Source organism: Garra rufa, unplaced genomic scaffold (genome assembly GCF_049309525.1).
Source record: "Garra rufa unplaced genomic scaffold, GarRuf1.0 hap1_unplaced_003, whole genome shotgun sequence".
NCBI lineage: Eukaryota > Metazoa > Chordata > Actinopteri > Cypriniformes > Cyprinidae > Garra > Garra rufa.
Genome location: NW_027394278.1, coordinates 1,626,071 through 1,633,570, shown reverse-complemented (window position 1 = coordinate 1,633,570; position 7,500 = coordinate 1,626,071). Strand labels below are relative to the sequence as shown.

The 7,500-nt window shown below is 34.0% G+C and overlaps 5 non-coding genes across 5 annotated transcripts; all 5 read right to left on the bottom strand.

Moving 5' to 3' along the window:
* Nucleotides 1–577: 577 nt before the first annotated feature.
* On the bottom strand, nucleotides 578–696 carry LOC141310229 (5S ribosomal RNA). Its single transcript, XR_012347774.1, has one exon. It is a non-coding gene; the product is annotated as a 5S ribosomal RNA (ribosomal RNA).
* Nucleotides 697–780: 84 nt separating this feature from the next.
* Nucleotides 781–899, bottom strand: LOC141311650 (5S ribosomal RNA). The gene has a single exon (XR_012349110.1). It is a non-coding gene; the product is annotated as a 5S ribosomal RNA (ribosomal RNA).
* Nucleotides 900–1,700: 801 nt separating this feature from the next.
* On the bottom strand, nucleotides 1,701–1,819 carry LOC141311637 (5S ribosomal RNA). The gene has a single exon (XR_012349097.1). It is a non-coding gene; the product is annotated as a 5S ribosomal RNA (ribosomal RNA).
* An 84-nt stretch (nucleotides 1,820–1,903) lies between these two features.
* LOC141309855 (5S ribosomal RNA) lies at nucleotides 1,904–2,022 on the bottom strand. The gene has a single exon (XR_012347403.1). It is a non-coding gene; the product is annotated as a 5S ribosomal RNA (ribosomal RNA).
* An 801-nt stretch (nucleotides 2,023–2,823) lies between these two features.
* LOC141311143 (5S ribosomal RNA) lies at nucleotides 2,824–2,942 on the bottom strand. The gene has a single exon (XR_012348608.1). It is a non-coding gene; the product is annotated as a 5S ribosomal RNA (ribosomal RNA).
* Between the last annotated feature and the right edge of the window lie 4,558 nt (nucleotides 2,943–7,500).

The following is a 7,500-nucleotide window of genomic DNA, read 5'->3' as shown; positions in this document are numbered from 1 at the left end:
AAATTGGTTTAAATAGATTTGGTGTATTTACAAGGTTCACATAAAAGACTTTAAAACAACACGATAAAACTAGGTAAACTCTGTTAAAAGAATACAGTTCATTTGTCCATACCCTAAAAACAGGTAAACTCTGTTAAAAGAATACAGTTCATTTGTCCATACCCTAAAAACAGTCCAAGAACCCCAGTGTGTTGATAAGTCCAATGTGAGTGTCCACCAGTGTATATACAATCCACAGAAAGTGTAATCCAAAGTTTGCAGGTGGTGAATGGAAAGGTGAGCTCTAAAATTAGCAACTCCTCAATCCAACAGTTTGGTGACTGTCCTTTGTTTGTCATGCTGCTCTCTTATACAGTTGTACTTCCTGCTTCCTGTCATGTGTCTAGTCACATGACAGGCCAACCATCCATTTATTAAAGACACATACACTTAAAATGTTAAGAGTAATAAAATGGCCTAAAAAACATGTAAAACACTTAAAACTCTATAATACATGTAAATGATTGTAATAAATAGAGCGGTAAAACAAGTCTTTCTAAAAGCCAGCATATTATATAAATAGTGAAGAAAAGGCAAAAGCTTACAGCACCTGGTATTCCCAGGCTGTCTCCGATCCAAGTACTAACCAGGCCCGACGCTGCTTAGCTTCCGAGATCAGACGAGATCGGGCGCTCTCAGCGCGGTATGGCCATAAGCGAGGGCTGCTCCAAAAAGTGGGCTATTTAAAGATCAGCCTCCCTAAAAGCCAGCATATTATATAAATAGTGAAGAAAAGGCAAAAGCTTACAGCACCTGGTATTCCCAGGCGGTCTCCCATCCAAGTACTAACCAGGCCCGACGCTGCTTAGCTTCCGAGATCAGACGAGATCGGGCGCTCTCAGCGCGGTATGGCCATAAGCGAGGGCTGCTCCAAAAAGTGGGCTATTTAAAGATCAGCCTCCGTAAAAGCCAGCATATTATATAAATAGTGAAGAAAAGGCAAAAGCTTACAGCACCTGGTATTCCCAGACGGTCTCCCATAAAAGTGTAACAATCGGCCTTATCAGCCGAGTTACAAGACTAAAATGGGGTCAGATTTAACTGTGAGAGATGACTAGTGGTTAAAAGAATGAGACATAAAAGAAAATTGGTTTAAATAGATTTGGTGTATTTACAAGGTTCACATAAAAGACTTTAAAACAACACGATAAAACTAGGTAAACTCTGTTAAAAGAATACAGTTCATTTGTCCATACCCTAAAAACAGGTAAACTCTGTTAAAAGAATACAGTTCATTTGTCCATACCCTAAAAACAGTCCAAGAACCCCAGTGTGTTGATAAGTCCAATGTGAGTGTCCACCAGTGTATATACAATCCACAGAAAGTGTAATCCAAAGTTTGCAGGTGGTGAATGGAAAGGTGAGCTCTAAAATTAGCAACTCCTCAATCCAACAGTTTGGTGACTGTCCTTTGTTTGTCATGCTGCTCTCTTATACAGTTGTACTTCCTGCTTCCTGTCATGTGTCTAGTCACATGACAGGCCAACCATCCATTTATTAAAGACACATACACTTAAAATGTTAAGAGTAATAAAATGGCCTAAAAAACATGTAAAACACTTAAAACTCTATAATACATGTAAATGATTGTAATAAATAGAGCGGTAAAACACGTCTTTCTAAAAGCCAGCATATTATATAAATAGTGAAGAAAAGGCAAAAGCTTACAGCACCTGGTATTCCCAGGCGGTCTCCCATCCAAGTACTAACCAGGCCCGACGCTGCTTAGCTTCCGAGATCAGACGAGATCGGGCGCTCTCAGCGCGGTATGGCCATAAGCGAGGGCTGCTCCAAAAAGTGGGCTATTTAAAGATCAGCCTCCGTAAAAGCCAGCATATTATATAAATAGTGAAGAAAAGGCAAAAGCTTACAGCACCTGGTATTCCCAGGCGGTCTCCCATCCAAGTACTAACCAGGCCCGACGCTGCTTAGCTTCTGAGATCAGACGAGATCGGGCGCTCTCAGCGCGGTATGGCCATAAGCGAGGGCTGCTCCAAAAAGTGGGCTATTTAAAGATCAGCCTCCGTAAAAGCCAGCATATTATATAAATAGTGAAGAAAAGGCAAAAGCTTACAGCACCTGGTATTCCCAGGCGGTCTCCCATAAAAGTGTAACAATCGGCCTTAGCAGCCGAGTTACAAGACTAAAATGGGGTCAGATTTAACTGTGAGAGATGACTAGTGGTTAAAAGAATGAGACATAAAAGAAAATTGGTTTAAATAGATTTGGTGTATTTACAAGGTTCACATAAAAGACTTTAAAACAACACGATAAAACTAGGTAAACTCTGTTAAAAGAATACAGTTCATTTGTCCATACCCTAAAAACAGGTAAACTCTGTTAAAAGAATACAGTTCATTTGTCCATACCCTAAAAACAGTCCAAGAACCCCAGTGTGTTGATAAGTCCAATGTGAGTGTCCACCAGTGTATATACAATCCACAGAAAGTGTAATCCAAAGTTTGCAGGTGGTGAATGGAAAGGTGAGCTCTAAAATTAGCAACTCCTCAATCCAACAGTTTGGTGACTGTCCTTTGTTTGTCATGCTGCTCTCTTATACAGTTGTACTTCCTGCTTCCTGTCATGTGTCTAGTCACATGACAGGCCAACCATCCATTTATTAAAGACACATACACTTAAAATGTTAAGAGTAATAAAATGGCCTAAAAAACATGTAAAACACTTAAAACTCTATAATACATGTAAATGATTGTAATAAATAGAGCGGTAAAACAAGTCTTTCTAAAAGCCAGCATATTATATAAATAGTGAAGAAAAGGCAAAAGCTTACAGCACCTGGTATTCCCAGGCGGTTTCCCATCCAAGTACTAACCAGGCCCGACGCTGCTTAGCTTCCGAGATCAGACGAGATCGGGCGCTCTCAGCGCGGTATGGCCATAAGCGAGGGCTGCTCCAAAAAGTGGGCTATTTAAAGATCAGCCTCCGTAAAAGCCAGCATATTATATAAATAGTGAAGAAAAGGCAAAAGCTTACAGCACCTGGTATTCCCAGGCGGTCTCCCATCCAAGTACTAACCAGGCCCGACGCTGCTTAGCTTCCGAGATCAGACGAGATCGGGCGCTCTTTTTTTTTTTTTTTTTTTTTTTTTTTATTGAAAAAACTTAAAAATATTTACATTTAGATATGATTACATAACATTATTCACATAATTAGTTATGCCTTTCACATACACATTTCTTTAATAACAACAGAAATTACCTTGGCAAATTTATCTTATATTCTTGAAAACATTCCAATATTCTTGTATCATTTCCAATAAGTATTTTATAAAACCTTTCAACTTGTCCATTCATACTAAAATAATTATATAAAGTCTGTATATGTTCTTCCAATTTTCTTCTGAAAAAACTCCACATATTAATATTGCAACTTTTTTCTCTCATGACATTACGTCTACACCATATTGCATACCTTGCAATAGCTAAAATGAAATTGACTATATACATTTCTTTCCCTTTTCCTTTTATACCAAGTAAAAAAACTTGATTCCATTCAATCTGTCTTTCTATTTTTTCTCCCAAAAAAGCCTCTACAAACATTTTAAGTTTCCTCACAAAATCGTCCAGTTTAAAACAAAACAAAAACAAATGTAAAAGACCTTCATCTTCATTTTCACATACATCACATTTTGCATTTTGTTCAATTCCCATTTTACATAATCTCATTTTTGTATATATTACATTATGTCTTAAAAGAAAATTAAAATTCTCAATCACTGGATCCATATAACTTATTTTTATATTCTCCCAAATATTTTCAGATTCCATCACTGGAAATAATCTATTCCAAAAGCCGTTTGCAATTGGTTTAACAAAAACCATTTTTCTAAAGACATTATAAATCATTTTTAAAGTACATGATTGAATAGACACTTTTTTCCCACTTTCTTTTAAAAGCACTTCAACCTTTCCCACTCCTTCCTCCTTTTTTTCTATTCTTTCTATCCATTCACTAGGAATTGCTTTTTTATTTTGTCAAATTGTTGCTTTACAATATTCTTATCCATCTCTTCTCCAATTCCTTCAATTTCATCTACTATTCCTTGCAATGGTATGAAACCTTCTTTAACCTCATATAAAACATCTTTCACTCTATTTATTCCTGCTTTAATCCATTGTTTAAAATATATTTCTTTATTTTCATATACAATATTTGAATTTAAAAATAACGGTTGATTCAAAAGCTCCTCCATCCCTTCTGGTTTGTACACTACTGTCAATAAAAATTCTTTCCATGCTCTTAAAACTTCTTTGTACAATTCTGGTATATCATTTAACATATTTTCTTTCAATTTCATCCATAAGATGTGATTTCCCATTTTAAAACCCCCACACCTATTTAAAAAATATGTCAAACCATTCTTCCATTCTTGTCTATTTTCTTTATTCATAAATTTTTTCATAATTTTAACCCTTAGACTCTTCATTCTTATATTTGGATCTAACAAACCTAAACCTCCCTCCTCACATGGTCCTATCAATGTATCATAAGCAATCTTTGCTGGTTTTCCCTCCCATATAAAATTCAAAATACACTTTTTCAGTCTCTTGTAAGCCCACATCGGCAATGAAGTAACCTCTAATGCATACCACATTTTCGAAAGCATCAGAACATTTACAATCAAAATCTTCCCTCTTAATTTCAAAGTTCTTTGTCTCCAGAAAGTTAATCTTCTCTCCATTCCTCCTAAAATCTCATCCCATATTAAATCTCTAGTTTTCTTTTCATCTTTTCCAATTCTGATTCCCAAAATTTTCATATTTTCTGTCTCTTCTTTAAAACTAAAATAATGTGGTAAAATCTTTGCTGTTCCTATTCTCATCATGACAGTCTTATCTATGTTTATTTTTGCTCCTGAACCATTACAATAATGTTGTATTTTATTTATTGCTCTCTCGATGCTATCTATATCCTTTAAAATTAAGGTTGTGTCATCAGCATATTGGTATATTTTTTGTTCTTTTTCTGCTCCTCCAAAACCTATTCCTTTAATATTTTCATCTTCCCCAACCACTAATCCCAAAGGTTCAGCTACAATGCTATATAATAATGCAGATAAAGGACACCCTTGTCTTATTGATCTTGTTATAGTAAAAACATTAGTTAAAAATCCATTACATTTTATAAAACTGATTGCCCCTTTGTATAAAACTCTAATCCATTTTATAAAATTATTTCCAAATCCAAAACGCTCTAAAAGTTCAAATAAATAATCATGTTCTACCCTATCAAATGCCTTTTCCAAATCTAAACTAATCATGTATCCCTCTTTGTTATTTTCTATCATATAACTTATTTTATCTCTTATATTACTCACTGTATCTGTAATTTCTCTTCCTATGACTGAATAAGCTTGATTTGTTGTTATTATTCCTGGTAGAACCCTCTTTAATCGATTTGCCAACATTTTTGCTAAAATTTTAAAATCTGTATTTAACATTGATATGGGTCTATAGTTCTTTAAATCCGCTGAGTCACCTCTTTTTTTAAAAATTAACTTCACCATTCCAACTCTCATCAATTGACTTGCTTGCCCTCTATCATACATTTCCTCATATACTTCCTTTAAAATAGGAATTAACGTATCCTTAAAAACTTTATAAAATTCACTAGTCAAGCCATCTGCTCCCGGACTTTTCCCATTGTTTAACTGTAATATTGCTGTCTCTATTTCCTCCTTTAAAAAATCTCTATCACACATTTATTTATCTTCTTTAACTACTTTTGTTTTAACCTGCTTTAATAAAAACTCCTTTTCATCTTCTTTTATCCCTTCACTTTTAAATAAATCTGCATAAAATTCTCTTACACTTTGCAAAATCTCATTGGTCCTTTTTACTTTTTCCCCATCTTTTTTAAGAACTTCCTTTATCGTATCAGCCTTTTGTCTACTTTCCTCTAAATTAAAAAAGAATTTTGTACACCTTTCTCCTTCCATCACATTCTTTAACCTGCTTCTTATCATAGCTCCTCTACATTTCTCCTCTTCTATTTCTTTTAATCGGTTTTCATAAATTACAATCTTTTCTATATCACCATTATCTTTTTGTAATTCCTCTTTCAAAAAATTCCTAACTGCAACTTCTTCTCCTCTTTTAATCTTTTGTTTCAATCTACTATAACTCAATGAATACTTCTTTATTTCATATTTGATATTATCCCACCACACTCTCTTATCTTCTTCAAACATTCCTTTCCCTCTCTCATCTTTTATTATTGTTTCCACTGCCAATTTATAATTCTCATCTTTTAAAAGTTCATTATTTAAACACCATATCCCCTTTCCCCTCTCCACCCCGGTTTCATTAAAATGAGCTATTAACTTACTATGATCACTAAGAGAAGTCATCTTATAATATATCTTGTCAATATTTCTTTTCATATTTATTTTAATCAGCATAAAATCTATTCTACTTTGCTTCATTTTTTCTTTTACCAATTGTTGCCTTGAAAAATCTTTTATTCCTTCATTTCGTTCTCGCCATATATCTATCAGATCATTTTTATCAATTAATTTAAGCAATTCTTCCCTTCCACCATCTCTTTTAAAAACCATGTCTTTTGCTATATCCATTCTACTCAAAACTGTATTAAAATCTCCCATTATTATAACCTTTTCCCATGTATCTATATAATCATTTAAATTATTAAAAAATATTTTCTTTTCAGCCTCTGCATTTGGAGCATGTACATTACATAAAATAACATCTTCTCCTCCCCAGACCATTCTCACAATAATACATTTCCCTTCTTTATCACAATATATAATTTTAACATTATCCCCTATATTTCTTTTAAATAAAACTGCAACTCCTTTTCCTTTTCGTCCATCTCCATTATTGTAATACATTTTCCCTTTCCATCTTCTTTCAAAACTTTCCATCATTTCATTTTTCCAATTTGTTTCTTGCAATAAAATTACATCTGTTTTTTTACTTAATTCTTTCACTTTTTCAAATTTTTCCACATTCAGTAAACCTCTAACATTTAATGATACAATACTTAAAAGACTAATAATTAAAATGTTCTTTACTATATTCATCATTCATTTTCTTCTCCCATAGTCATCAATACCCCAAATCTGTTTTCATCAAATTCTTTTCTTTTCTTCTGTCTTTTCTTTTTAGCCATTTTTATATTAAGGGTTACCTTAATGGATCTTCTTCTCTGCATTCTTTCCTTTCCCATGTCTTTAGATTCGTCGTTTCCTTCGTCTCCTTTTCCCAAATCCTCTTCTATTTCCAAAATCGTTTGTGCTTGTTCCATTTTGTCCTGTTCCTCCGTCGTTGTTTGCATTATCTCTAGTGTTGTTTGTTCATCACTTCCCATTTGCCCATCTTTGTCCTTTTCTTTTTGTTGCTCCTCTTCATTATCCCCATTGTCCATCAAGTTATCACGTTCTTCCTTGTCCATCCTTTCAGGTTGATTTATTTCTTTTTC